Source organism: Petromyzon marinus, unplaced genomic scaffold, assembly GCF_048934315.1.
Source record: "Petromyzon marinus isolate PM22_M1 ecotype Great Lakes invasive population unplaced genomic scaffold, UKy_Petmar_22M1.pri1.0 PM_Scaffold_25, whole genome shotgun sequence".
Classification (NCBI taxonomy): Eukaryota; Metazoa; Chordata; class Hyperoartia; order Petromyzontiformes; family Petromyzontidae; genus Petromyzon; species Petromyzon marinus.
In genome coordinates, this window is record NW_027423224.1 from 949,176 (window position 1) to 964,462 (window position 15,287).

At 48.7% G+C, this 15,287-nt stretch overlaps 1 protein-coding gene across 1 annotated transcript in view; it reads right to left on the reverse strand.

Moving 5' to 3' along the window:
- Window positions 1-12,265, reverse strand: part of LOC142923040 (NACHT, LRR and PYD domains-containing protein 3-like) — a 33,798-nt gene extending 21,533 nt beyond the window's left edge. The window contains exons 1-2 of the transcript XR_012940488.1: window positions 12,250-12,265; window positions 11,240-11,335 (exon numbers count right to left, since the gene is read on the reverse strand). The gene's annotated coding sequence lies outside the window, so the exon portion shown is untranslated. The remainder of the gene's footprint in view (window positions 1-11,239; window positions 11,336-12,249) is intronic.
- Window positions 12,266-15,287: the final 3,022 nt, after the last annotated feature.

The window sequence follows — 15,287 nt, forward strand, 5'->3', positions numbered from 1 at the left end:
CATTGGAATATATAGAAATACATACAATTGCATCGAAACACTTTAGGCATCTCAAAACACTCTTCAGTGCAAGCATTTGAACATTCACATGAACACAACACTACGATAAAGAAAAGTAAAATGTAAACCTAATTCAAAACACCACACAGGTTTAGCAGATTAAGCAGCTGCGTGACACCACGTGCTCACTGCCTCGACCATCGTGATGCCACGCAGACGGCAAATTGCGTTGTAATGTGCAATGATCGGGATAGCGTCACCTCTAGTTGAGTGACGATTAGAGGGTGGGAGCCAGGTTTGATCTTGGGTAGTCCCTATGTAGTGGGCACTCCCATGCTCTCAATGTATGGGTAGAGGGTGCTCTGAGGTTGTCTAGCAGTGGTATGACGTCACATACCGCGCTCCCAGCAGCGGCTGGCGGGGCCATTTGTGAGGGGGCCGGGGGAGCCGACGGAGGGAGCCGATGGAGCCAGGAGGCCGACGGGGCGGGGGAGCCGGGGGGGGGGCGACGGAGCCAGGGGGAGGGGGGGGCGACAGCGCGGGCAGAGGGAGCCGACACTGACTTTCTCATACATCATACACTGACTCATTCACACCATGCACTGACTCACTCACACATCATGCACTGACTCACTCACACATCATGCACTGACTCGCTCACACATCATGCACTGACTCGCTCATCATGCGCTTACTCACTCACACATCATACACTCGAACAACCACTGACCCATTCACTCATCATACACAGGTTCACTCATCGTGTGCTGGCTCACTCGCACATCATACACTCACTCTGCCGCTGACTCGCTCACACATCATACACTGACTCACTCATCATGCGCTGGCTCACACATCATGTACTCACTCAACCTAATACTGACTCGATCATCATACGCTGACTCGCACATCATACGTTGACTCGCACATCATACACTCACTCACGCTGCTGCTGACTCACTCACACATCATACACTGGGAGTGTCGTGCTGCCAGCTATGGCTGCAGGTTTTGTCGTACATGTTATGTTTATCGTTTGTTAATTTTAAAATCACAGTTCCTATGATTACTGCTGTTACATTGTTTTTGTAGCTTTATTTTGGTCTGGTTGTGGTTCAATAGTTTTCTGCAATGTAGATTCATATTTTGTTTGTTGCATTTGCACCCGACTTAAGAGCCGCATGGCTCACAGGGCTATACCTAATAAATTAAACTTGAATACGCTTCACAGAAATGAGTAAACATGACCTTTTGTGGAGGTAGTGTGTTTGTGTGGGGAAGCCAAAACTTAAAGTACACACATGAGGCAACGTCAATGTTACTGTAATGTTCATTATGTTAAATAAATCACTTATACAGGACAGCAGTGGTCCAGGTGTCTGTGCAACCACCTTCCTATGCCTTTGAATCTCCACTTGCACTGTCTCTTAGGAATTCTTCAAAATTAGCGGCACGTTACATCATCATCAGCAGCCATTGTCTCTCTACCGCTGGATGAACGCCTCCCTATATTTGTTTAACGTGAGAAATTGATGAAGAAAATTCTTAATTTAACATTTTTTATTAGTATCAATAATAACGAAGCATCTGGTCAGTGAGTATGCACCACGTGCATTTACAACAGCATGCAGAGCATGAGACTATAACGAGTTTTGTACATCATGTTTGTAAACCCAAGTAATCCATTCTTTAGTATGAGATATTTATACATTTAACTCTTTGTGTATTGAGCTGTGTGTATTGCATTGCTGCAAACTAAATATCTATACTGTACATATACAGGCCGGTCTGACTTAACCAGCGTTCTTTCTACAAGAAGGTGCTATAACAAGCAATATTAATTTATCCCTGGGGTGTCACTATATACGTATGATTTTATGAGTAGTCAAATAGTACGAGGAGATAATGCAATAGGGAGAAGGGGGTGAGGGCGTGGGCTTAGTCGCTTTTTCTCTCATACAGCGCACATCTCCACAGGAAATGAAAAAAATAACACCTGGCAAATGGACATACATTGATGTTTACGCCCAAGGCGCAACAACTCTATTGGTTTCACTATCGTGCAGCTCCACGCTACACACAGCAGACGCGTGCTCCCTACAGAGGATAAACTGTCGAGCGTCTTCTACGCCGACAGAACGAGCTTCAACACAAACATCCCCCATGTAGCTCCACAGACTGGTGGGTCAAGTGCTGTTAGTGAGCCCCTTTGAAGACCTGCATGCAAAGTGGGGTAGAAATGGCCAGCACCACACCTGGCCACGTTTGTCTCATAGGTTATACTGATTACCCATTGTACCAGGCACTCATTTAATGCAGACACAACCTAGAGGACCCAAAACCAGTGTAGATATCACGTGCTATTGATAACTGTGGCTGAGTTTGTTGTGCAGCATGGCTCGCCACAAACACACATAGGCGATGTACACAAACATACAAGATACAAATGAGAAAAATCTCCCATATCGTTTTTTACATTATTGGGATTAGTTCTGCTAGCGAGCACCTAAGAAGGCCAGTACGACACATGAAGGGGTGGATACATAAACACAATAACAATAAAAGCCATTCGCCACTCAAAATTGGTGACGTCAAAAAAGTGTTTGTGCCAGGCTAAGTGCACATTGAGGTCATGTGGACTGTCGAAGGCTCATGGGCAGTAGGTTACAGGATAGATAAAGGTGTCATGGGTTGAGTGACAGGGATGACTGGCAGATCTACCACCTGTGCTCCCTACTGTTCCACCTTGCTGCATTTTACTCATTCTGCACTCCGCTCGTTGTTGTGAGCATCACTCCTCCGCCCTCCGTTATTGCTGGAGGCGGACATCCTTCACAAAACTCCTCCAGAGACGCTGATCTTGAAACCACTGGTCGAGCTGTTGGCAAGCCCAAACAGCTCCACCATCCTTCTGTTACACTGCAGTCAAACTCTTGCCTATAGCGATAAGCCCCTTATATCTGGACAAACAGAAGCTGTTTGGGTACACAGTGACTGGGCATTTGGGCTACATGACCCAGCCAATGCTGCCTCACCTGCCTTAGTATCTCACTGATGGGCATTTGTCCAGATCATTCAAGGATCTAAGCTGCTCACATAATCTAGTTTGTTAAGCCCACGGTGGATCGTAGACAACTTGAATATGCAAAACCAGTGTGGATGTTCCTTTAAAAGGGATCCAAATTTCTCAAATGTAGAGAAGGGAGGGGATATCTGGCTGAGAAGACCCAGAGCTTTACATGGAGCGACAGGCAATGTAGCATTCACAGTGTGTTACGCAGCTGAGATAATTATGTTCAACCGATTCGGAGCATGACCTCTGCTGCCAAACTGGAGCTAGTCACATGCACCCTTTCCAGGTATGGAAAATTGTTCTGCTCTGTCCAAAACTGCCCCACTGCTCATGGGGAGTGGAGGGATGGGAGAATACGATGACAGAATACCCAGGCAGGTGCTTTGTTTTATGTGGGGATGAACGTAAACCCCATTTCTTAGTAGTACTCTCGAAGTTCAACAAAAGCTTCTCCAGCTCATACTGGATATAATTCTTATGGTGGGGATGGTTGTAATGTGGAGGTGGGCAGTGGTAATGCACGCTCCTGTCTAATGAGGAACCAACAGTTTGGGACAATTTCAAGATTATGTAAACAACGCCGCCAAGACCAGCCCAACAACCTGTTGCAATATTGGAAATGAATGGATTAGTGATTAAACGTGGTGTTTAATTGAAAAACGAATGTAAAAACTGCTACAAGGGCCTAAGAAGGCAATGCAAAACTCAGATCTGGCATGAACAGAGGGGGCCTGATGGAAAAGCTGCAGCAGTTGAATAATAACTCTCAGTCAAATAAAGGATGACTTTGCAAACTTCAGTCAGCTCAGGGGAGCCTACTTTAATATTTCCTGCGCAATTACAAATGCCAGTGGCAAGCTCCTCAGCAGTTGAAGGCGGAAACTAGCATGCTAGAAGTAATTATGCTCCCAAATGCAGAATCGCTCTTCGTCATATCCCTTTGAAGAGCTCATGCAAGCCACAGCAACCAAAGACCCTACACCTTCTGCATTGAGCCATTTGAGTATAAAGTGAGAGGTACCCTAAGAAAAATGAAAGAAATCACTAGTATCCAACACTTGCAATATCAGAGCAGAAATGCTGACACCCAGAGGCTCAACTATCATCACATGGGTGAGTAAGATCTTTTAACACACGTGGAGGGCAGGCTTGAAACCAGCTTTCAATGATGCAGCCTTTTTGGTTGGACTGCAGGCAGTCTTACTCGTGCCGTGTCAGTCATAGAAGTTGTTGGACCATACTTATATTTGCCTCAAGCAAGTCTTGACGAACAAAGTGGGGTATAATCTGCTGAGTAGTGTAATGGAGGCTGTGAAATGAGAAATAATCAATTAGAGTGCCTTTAAAAAGAGCCTCTGTCAAGGTGATGTGCACATCAGTGAGATACAATCATCATTGGGAACAAGGAGGTGTACATTCAGCCTACATTTCTAAAGAGAGAACATAAAGTGATGATCACAGGAGAAATCTGTGGATGGTAAGTGACAGGCCCAAATAATTGCATCAAAAGAAAAGGGAATGAGTGACCTCCGAATGAGTAAAGGTTGATTAGAAGTTCCAACAGGAAGCCTTGGTTGCTGGGCGGAGAATGAGTGAAGGGGAGTAAAGCGAGATGGTAGGGACGATATAGGAGAACATTGGGAGGGGAATAAGATGATGGGAGAGGCAAGCAGGAGCGTGTCCATGGTGGAACTTGAAGACAGCAAAGGGGATATTGTGCTTGATGCAGAAATTAATCGGATACCAGTGGAGGGATCAAACACGATCACAGCTTTACCAATTAAAAACCAGGCAACAGAAACAAACATGAGTACAGTATTACCAAAGACAAGACTGTCACACTATATAAAGTCCCACTAATTTCATGGATCGTTATTAAACAAAGGTGTCGCTTTAATCGACATTGTGAACTCGGGATGTTACGGGACAATGAGTCCCATAGGCAACGCCACGGGCTGAAGGGCACAGTGAGGGCTATCACTCCCTCGACTGACTGTGCGCGAGTAACTGACTTCAGCCTCTATTGACGATCTCTGTGAACAGGGAGGTGGAAGCCAATAGAGTTCATGTCAACAACAAAAACCGTGACCTTTAAAGAGACAATGCTCCTGTTAAAGTACGATTGACAGTACATTACCATTTTTACATGCTTCAGAGTACTATACCCATTTTAGAAGCAGCGTTGCTTTGTAGATTGATTTTGTTACTGATGGAGATAGTAAAAAAAGCATGTGGCAAGATGAGACGTTCATTCGAATCCGTGTTCTCAATGTCCTAGCCCCTTGGCATAGCCCCTAGGCTCAAGCACAAGACACTGATACTATTTTACTCAACACCCACCTCTATAACCCCCCTAATCGCTCCCCCTCAATCCCGCTATCTCCCCCTCCCCCCATCGCGATGTTATTTATCTTCCAAAAAAACTTCTTCGATAACACCGCTTTGAAATGAAATGTTTATAGTAAGAGACGATTCAGGCAATGGCCCTTTTGTCACAGCACTTCAGTCTCCTCGACTTGTGACATCGGCACCACCCATGAGGAGGCCGCATTTGTTGCACTCCAAGATGGCTTGGTGAACGCCCCTCCCCTCCACTACCCCGACTTTTCCTTGCCGTTTGTCCTTGATACAGATGCTAGTAACACTGGCATTGGAGCTGTTCTGTCTCTAGTTGTCAATGGCATCGAGAGTGTTATCGCATAAGGAAGCAGAGTGCTGTCTCCGGCTGAACAGCGGTACTGTGTCACACGCTGATAACTGTTAGCTATCGTGTTTTTCTTGCAACAGTATCTTCCATATTTGTATGGGAGAGACTTTGAGGTGCGCTCGGACCACGCGGCGCTGCAGTACGCGCTGCAGGTTGACCAGCCATCTGGCGAACTTTCACGCTGGTTGGAGGTCCTCCGTGACTACTCTTTTCAGGTTACCTATCGCAAAGGCTCCCATCACACGAACGCGGACGCCCTCTCGCGATTACCCACGAACGAGAGTTGCGCAAGTTTTTCGGGCTCCGGTCGCTGTAAGCCGCGCAACGAACACTCGCCCCCTACCCTTACGGCATCGGCCGAGGTTGTAACATCTGAGGGAGCTGGGGATCCAGTGGCGCGTGATGCTGTCATTGGATTGGACCACGAAGAATGGGGGCGCCTCCAGGTTGAGGACGCTTCCCTGCTTAAATTGCGATGCGGAGTCAGAGAGACTGATGGGGGCGAGGATCGATGGGGTGTCGCCTCTTTCATTCTCAGAGGTGGATTGCTCATGCATTGGGACGGAGAGATGCGATGTTCCAACATTGTTGTGCCCACCGCCCTGCGGGGTAAGGTCATTTGGGCGGTGCACGAGCATCTGTTGCACTTGGGTGTGCATAAACTAGCATTGGCCACACGTAAGTCGGATTTCTTCTGGCCTGGCATGGCTGAGGATGCTGCTAATTTGTTGAAGGGGTGTGTGCAGTACACGCGGTAGAAGCCGCTCGTGGGAATAAATATTTTCTGGTGGGAGTCGAGTATTTCTCATGATGGCCTGTGGCCTGGCCGCTTCCCAAACAGTTGGCGGCAAAGATCACTGAGGCATTCCTCAATGGCTATGTAATTGTAGTGGCATGGTTGAACATGATCGCCACTAATCATAGCCGGCAGTACTAGCTTGTGTCAGTAGGGAGCAGAGGGGAGGCTGAACCTGCTGGATTAATGATGACGGGCCGTTGGCCAAGGCAATCCCTGGGGGAGCATCGTGACCAACGGTCGGGACCCCAGATCCCGGGAAGGGGGCTGGGGAGATGATGTCATTCTCCAGACCCTCGGAGACGGTCCTAGAAGGAAGGCGTGGCCAGGGGCGGAGTGAGCCAGGAGCCTATATATAAGTCAGGTCCCTGAGCGGTCCCAGCAGTTGTTGTCCGGCCGAAGACTGAAGAGCATCCTGGAGCCCTGAAGAGTAGAGCCCAATGGGCAGAGCCGAACCCCTGGCTAGGGTCGGCTCGAGCTTGTACCAGTGAAAGCTCCAGCTGATAACCAGTGAAGACTCAAGCGAAGACTCAAGCCCCAGCAGTATAGATGTCATGATAGCCAGTGAGAGGCAAGCTAGTCTGGAGGGACTACCTCCATAGAGTATCGGGTGAAAGGGGCCATTACCCCATTGTGTAATAACCTGTTAATGTTATAATAAATGTGTTGCCTCAGAGTAAGCTTCCTCCAGTTTATTACCCACTACATAATGGACAAGAGTGCTCCCGAACGTCTTCTGAACAATCAGGGCAAAACATTTTCTTCAAAATTATTGCAAGAGGTGTGCGTTAGTTGTGAACCAAGAAAGTACGCATGTCACCGCACAATCCGCAGATGGATGGTATGGTTGAGGTGGCTGCACAGAACTCTGACCTCCATGTTGAGTCATCAGGTCAGCGAGAACACGACCCCCTGATTCATGTTCAGTTACAAGCCGCACCCAACAAGGCTAAATCTTAAATCTCTGACTCCGTGTGCTGTACCCTTCAAAAGCTTTCAGAAGTGCGGGAGACTTCCAGGGTAAATTCTGATTCGTGCCGATTGGCCAATGAATGGCTGAGGGGCTTCCGTACTTCAAAAACATGAATGGGCACCTGGGGACAGAGCTTGGTTGCACTGTCCACAGGTACCGGTGGGTACATCGCCCAAATTGCTCAAACCCTGGAGAGGGCTGGTTGATGTGATTCGGGTCATTCGACCGCAGTGTGTCCAGATCCGCTTGGGGCGGCGGAGTTGATTTGTACACTCCTCTTGCCCTAAGCCCTTTATTGCTCCCTGTGAGTTTTTTCCATCTCCACACTGTGGGCGCCGAGGGACAGATGTGTCCGGCGAGCTGGCATGTGTGCACGTTGAGGTTGGTCCTCAGCGGAGTCGTGTGCTTCCTCCCTCAGGTGCCGCGCGCCTGATGTCCCCCGAGCCGCCGCCTGCGCTGTCTTCACTTGATTCGAGAGAGGAGAACCCGTCGACCCGGCCTACTGCTCTTCGTGAGGAGCCGGATTCGACTGGACAGTTGCATATTCCCCCTGGGACCTCCAGGGAGAGTGAGCCCACCTCCACTGGAGGCCCAGCCACGAGGACTCGCTCAAAAACTCTTCGGATTTTGTGACACCCATGCACACACACTCCCACACCATCAGTTGCTTGTCACATTCAGTAGGCCATATCGGTTATTGGCTGAACCTAGCCTTTGTTGTGCTTATGGGTATTGTTACACGGTGAGGATGGGAGTTGTTGGTGATGGAGGGGATTCCGTGCATTCGCGTTTTATATTTTCTCGTGTTGTTCTGTACATTTGCAGCTAGTGTATATATTGTATAGGTGGGCTTGGTTATTTATATGCTATTTGTTATTGTTATTGAGGCACACATAGCGTTTAGTCACTTTTACTCGCTTTTTTCACCTTATTCACTTAAGCAACCATTGGAAAGATGTTCTAAATCATACCAAACATTAAACTAATTTTCAATGGTATTTATCCAAATAGTGATATACCAAACTTTCATAGAAGCTTATTTCACTTCACACCTACATTTGTAAACTCCCCCCCCGCCCCGTGCCGGTCCTCTACGTTCCAATTCACACCCCCTCCCCCCCTCCGTGCCGATCCTCTTGTGCATTACGGTCATTTTATGCTAATTCCTTTGTCAAAGCATTTTGTTTCCTCCCACACAGCTTAAAAGGACGCGACCTGGGATGGACTGTCTTCACTCCAACGCTGTCCTCATGACAGTACGGTCCCCTTCACCTGATGAAGGCCACTTGTGTTGTGGAAGAAACGTCATGATTTTTGTTGTTTTATTTTTTGCCTACGTGACTTTACCGAATAGAACCAAAGAGTATGGATCCTTGCAGTCACGAAAGCTTCAAATCTAGAACTTATTCACTTGGTTAGTTTTAAGGGGGAGTTGACAGCCAGGACGGCTGAATGCTACGAATGGGGGGGGGGGGGGGTAATGTAGTGACATCGGGAATGCCACTGTGTAGTGCCGGCCTGAGAGGCATGGCGTGCGATGTAATTACATCACCGACACCCCATATATGTGGGTGTAGTACCAGCCCTAGTGGGGCTTGGTGAGCGCTGAGTCATGGCGCTGAGTGGCACCACGTGTGGCGTGCAGTGCTGTTCTCTATAGGAGGGGTGTGAAAGTGTCAACCATGAATGAGGTTAATGTGGGCCATTGCACTCTGGTTGACCCTGGAAGGTACATGACGGGTAAAGTCTACACAGGGGCCCCAAGTTGGGGCTAGTGGGTAGTCACGTATCAGGGCGAGATCTTGCAATAGGAATCGAGAAGGTAGTCGTGGCCAAGGGCAGAGCCGGCCACGACTGGTGAGCATATAAACCGGGTCCCCAGAGGGACCGGGGTTCAGCTTTGCTGTTGTCTTCTGAAAGATCTACATTCAACGTCCGTGAAGAGTCACCAACACATGGGCAGGACTCAAGCTGGAGTCCTGCTCATTGTAGCTATCCCAGAGTGTTAGCACAGATAGCCTGGTGGTCCACCACCATAGGTTGTTATCTGGTAAAAGGGAAGTTACCCCTTCGTGTTGGTATAAATCAATTTGTTGCCTCCAAAGAGTATGTCTGCGACTCAATTGAACCGACTACACAATGGTGCAAAGGTCAGTAAAGTGACCGAGGCCACCAGGGGCTGTACCAGTATACCACATCAGATTAACAAGGGGCTCAGTGGTGGCAACAAGTTATCCCCTTCGCCTGGAATGCAGGAGGTCGTGGGTTCGATTCCAACCCCGACGCCTGGATATTTGGAGTTTGCATATTCTCCCCGTGGTGGCGTGAGTTTTTCTCTGGATCCTCGAGTTTTTTTCCCTCCACATTTAGAAATATGCGTTTACAGTATTTGGCTGCTACAAATTTCCACGTGATAAGCCACTTCGTTGAGCTACGATTTGTGGCCAGGTTGCTTTTGAAAAACAGCTATATAGCTCAGTGGACCTTACTTGGTACAATAAAATAAAAATCTGCCGATTCCTGGAGTTATACTATAGGAAGGCCTGGGTACCCAAGGGACCAGATTACAGCATCTGTCAGTTCAATGAAAAATCTAATAGCTTAGTGAACTTTGCCTGGTTCATAAAATATTTTGTTAGTGTTTAACCTCACGTGACAAACAATAAATCCAACAAACACACCCAGTGCTGAAATGCACTGAAAAACAGTAAATGTACCAGAATGAAGCAGTACACATCTTGTCAATTTGTATTTATGCAACAAAGAAAACTAAAGAAAAATAACCAAATCCACATTAGATGTGGATGTGATCATAAAGTAAAGCACTTCTGGATAATGGGCACCCTATGCCCTGTCGGTCGTGTTGATTTTTTACCATATTTCACCATGCTGACTAGTGCGGGTTGGTGAAGCGAGGGGGGCAGAACTGATTCATTTGTCACTCGCCTCTGGATTTAGTCCATGGGTGTGTAGTGATGTGCGCTAAACACTGTGCAATTAGACGACCCCACATGCCCTGGGCACCCTTTCGCATGAGATATTCAAACTCAATCTATTTTGCAGGTGAAATATTTCTGAAATAAAAATGCAATGAAGGAAAACAGAGAAACTGCCATGACACGGTGCACAGGTGTGAATTAATATATTATAATAATCAGTCACACGACTGACCATACAAGGCAAGCACACCATGGTGGTGTTTCCCAGCGCCTATCTCGTGACTCGGTATGGGAATCGCTGCGGCGGTGTCCGCTTGTGCAGCTCCATGCGACCCACAGCAGACGCGCGCTCCCTACAGAGGATCCACGGTCGTGCGTCGTCTACACCTACAGCACGAGCTCCAACACAAACATCCCCCATGGAGCTCCACAGACTGGTGGGGCAAGTGCTGTTATTGAGCTCCTATGAAGGCTGGCATAGTACACGAAATGGTAAGTGGTCAGAACCACGCCGGACCGCCTTTGTCTCCCCAATGTGTGATGTTTACACACCGCCCCAGATACTAATTTGCGTTACACACACATTTACCTCCCTACCCCCCACCGCACACACACTCACACACTACACCGTTTTCCACACACACACATTTAAGCACCAATCAAAAATCCCCCGTGTATCCTACACAGGTGGTTTATATTCTGGACCACACCACCCACCGTCCCCCATGCACCACGAACTCCCCACACTCACCCACGCTGTGAAGTGTCGAGTCGCCCCGCGTCTCTCGCCCCTGACGCGGCCCAGTTCCCCGTGTAGCCTCTTCTCCCGTGCTCTCAGCCTCTGGCCCTGACGCAGCAGAAAGGAGAGGGGTGGAGGGGTGACGGGAGGAGTGAAAGGAGCGTTGAGGGGAGGGTTGGGGGGAGGATCGGTGGGAGGGGTGGGAGGGGTGGGGTGGGGTGGGTGGGTGGGGTGGGGTGGGTGGGTGAGGTGGGGATGGGTGGGGATGGGTGGGGATGGGTGGGGATGGGTGGGTGGGGTGGGGTGGGTGGGGTGGGTGGGGTGCCCCTTGCTTTCTTCCGCCCCTCCCCCCACCTCTACTACTTATTTTAAGCCTCTGTCTGTTCATCCCTCCGGCCCCTTTTTTCTTGCTTCTCTGTCCGTCTTTCCTCTTCTTACCTCTTGTGTCCCTGTATATGTATTTCTGCTATCTTATACCTCGTATTTGTTCACTCTGTCTATGCTGGTATGTTCAACCCAGAGGATGAACACGAAATTTAGCACTCTTCTGAAATTCGTGGTCTGCCAGGCAGGTGTCTAACTGTGTCGTTGGCCGACTGGTTTTGCATCACGTAAATTTTTCTTAGGTTTTTTGAATTCTCGTCTCTCATCTTCTTGTTGTATTTACCTCCGTGCAGTTTAACGCTCTCTATGTGTTGCGCTGATGTCACCCTATGTGCTATTTGTTTTTACACCTGATGAAGATCGCTTGTGTTGCGGTCGAAACGTCGTGATTGATTTATTTTAATATTATTTTATGGTATTTCTACATACGTGACTTTACCGAAAAAACCAATGAGTTAATCAATGGTTCTCTGTGTGAGTGAGTCTATGTGTCTCCATGTGAGTGAGCCTATGGCTCTGTGTCAGTGAGACTTTGGCTCTCTGTGTGAGTGTACTCTGTGAGTGAGTCTATGGCTCTCTGTGGGAGTAAGTGGGTCTCTAAGGCCACAACCATCTTGCCCCCTGCCCAGTGCGTCCACCTGGTTGAGCTGCAGGAGTCTATTGTCCACCGCTCCAGACCGCACAGATATCCGACGTCCACCTCCAGCACAGACACCAGCAGATTCTTAAACCTGGTTGTGGAAGTAAGGACACGAGAGGGGTAATAGTCAACCACCATTACCACCATCAATACCACAATTACAACCACCAAAATCACCGCTATCGTTAACACCACCATCAATATCACCACCTCCACCACAACGATCACTATCAAAATCACAATACTCTTTGGTTCTTTAGGTAAAGTCACGTAGGTAGAAAAAAATAATAGATCACGACGTTTCGATCGCAACACAAGCAACCATCATCAGGTGAAAAAATATAGCGAGAAAGCTGCTGAAACACAAAGTTATATTGGCTTGAGATAAGCTCAGCCCAAGGGTAAGTGGGCGGGGCTAGAGGTAGAATTTGCATGTAAATACAACACCACATCGTGGAAAAGGAAAGAGAGACACAGACACCGAGAGACATCCACACACAGAGAGAGGCACACACAAAGAGACACACGAGAGACGCATATAGAGAAAAACACACCGGCAGAGAGAGACACCCACACAGACAGATGCAGAGAGAGATAGACACAGAGAGAATTACATAATTGCCCATGAATTACTATGGTGTGACAATGTCAATTACCAATGTCAAAGGGAACATCAATGAATGGTAAATGTGGGGTAATATCCCCAGAAGAGCATGTAGACTACATTAAAAATTAAAATAATCAGGCAATATAATATCACATATGGGTTCAGTTTAAAGTTTACTTATGAAAAATAATCCTGAAATAATTGTGCTCCATAGATAATCTTAATGGTCAAGTTACATAAACATCACGGAATCACTTAAGCTGACCATTTAAAAAGACATTAATTCCAAGATGTTGAGCAAAGGAAATTGTTTGGAAGTTCATCTCACACCAAGTACATGTTACTATAAATCTAAATCTGCATAGTTCTCGATCAGCAAAGTCGCAAACATGTTTTACCACAAGCAAGGAGTTCGGTGTAAAGCTGTTAAGCAAATTAACCACTGCACACGGTTTTAAAGTTCTCTGCCTCAAAGACAGCACTCTACCAAGTGTCACGACGCAGCTGCACACGCCGCATGACAATAGGCGGAGTGAGAGAATCTAAGGAGACACTGACCCTGTCAAAGGGGATCCCATGTCTAGACTCTAGAGTATTTGTGGCTGGTGCTACACATTTCTATGTGATTAGCCATTTAGCTGATCTATCATTTGTGGACAGGTCGCTTCTGGAAAACAGCCACATAGCTCAGTGGGTCTCACCTGGTAAAATAAAAATAGTTTATAGAGTTCGTTCTGCCTCAACGCGTGTTTTCATAACGCCATTTGGATATGGCACGATGGATGTAATAGGGAACACGTTTTATAACGCGGATGCTAAATGGATATAACGCGATTGAGTCAACAGAACCACGTCGCGCGAGTAGGAATGTGCGGTTGTACGGCTGCCTGGGCACAGCGTCACACGAGGCATTGGGATGCTGCTGGATGCTTCCTGATGCTCCCCACGCGCCTCAGTCTTTGTTCAGCCGACACACGCATCTCACGCTGTTATCACGGACTGTGCTTTACCCTGTATTAGTCATTGTAACGAGGGAGTTTACACAACGCGGTGTTATTCAGCAACGCAACTGCCGCGTTATAGAACACTGCAGTAAATATTGTCGCGGTGTGGAAGGAGCAATGAACGTCATCTTGTGGCATGGAAAGGCATCGCAGCCCTAGCGAGCAGCCAGAGACAAAGCCTGCACGCACGGCAAAGTTGTGATTGACCCGGGGACTATTAGCAAGTGACACGTATGGACTAATGGTTACTCTAAATGACGATGTTGACGATGGTTATAACGTGCTACAAATATGCAAAACGCACATCGCATTAGCTCTGACAAATAGCGGACTTTTTTAAAGTTATCGTTTACAATGGTTAATTTGTATATCATGCCAAGTGAGTAATTTGCGTGTGGACCCTGACAGCGGCACTCAATGTCCAACTCTTGCGAATGCTCTCAGGGGATCTTTACCGTGCGCTGCGTTCACTCACTCAGCCCCAATCTCCCTGTCGTGAACTCACCACTCACCCACTCAGTCACCTCACCCTTCAACTCACTCACCCTCCTCACCTATTAATTCTCCTCATTAACTCACTCACCCTGCAATCCCCCCCCCTCCATCACCCGGCACTCACCGCCTGTCCGTGACCACCTCTCCCGTGCCTACAACCACAAACACCACCACCACCTCTCCCGTGCCTACAACCACAAACACCACCACCACCACCTCTCCCGTGCCTACAACCACAAACACCACCACCACCTCTCCCGTGCCTACAACCACAAACACCACCACCACCTCTCCCGTGCCTACAACCACAAACACCACCACCACCTCTCCCGTGCCTACAACCACAATCACCACCACCACCTCTCCCGTGCCTACAACCACAAACACCACCACCACCTCTCCCGTGCCTACAACCACAAACACCACCACCACCTCTCCCGTGCCTACAAACACAAACACCACCACCACCTCTCCCGTGCCTACAAACACAAACACCACCACCACCTCTCCCGTGCCTACAACCACAAACACCACCACCACCTCTCCCGTGCCTACAACCACAAACACCACCACCACCACCTCCTGCTGCTGCTGTCGCGGTCTCCGCGTGGCGCCGCGGGTCCAGGGGGAGGCCTCGCGGCCCAAGAGCGGCGCCACGGCTCCCCCCCTCCCGCTCCTGGCCCCTCCCCCTCGTCCCTCCTGGCCCCTCCCCCTCGTCCTTCCTGGCCCCTCCCCCTCCTGGCCCCTCCCCCTCGTCAATCCTCCTCCCGTTCGCGACGTGGAGTGAACTCAGCCCCGCCCCCCCCGCCCCCACCGCCCCCCCCCCCTGCGCGGCCCCGCTGCCCATTACAAGAATGGCGGGAAGCGGTCGCGGGGCCTACCGCGCGCCGCCTCTCGCGTGATTGGCTCGCTTCGCGTCACGTGGGGAAG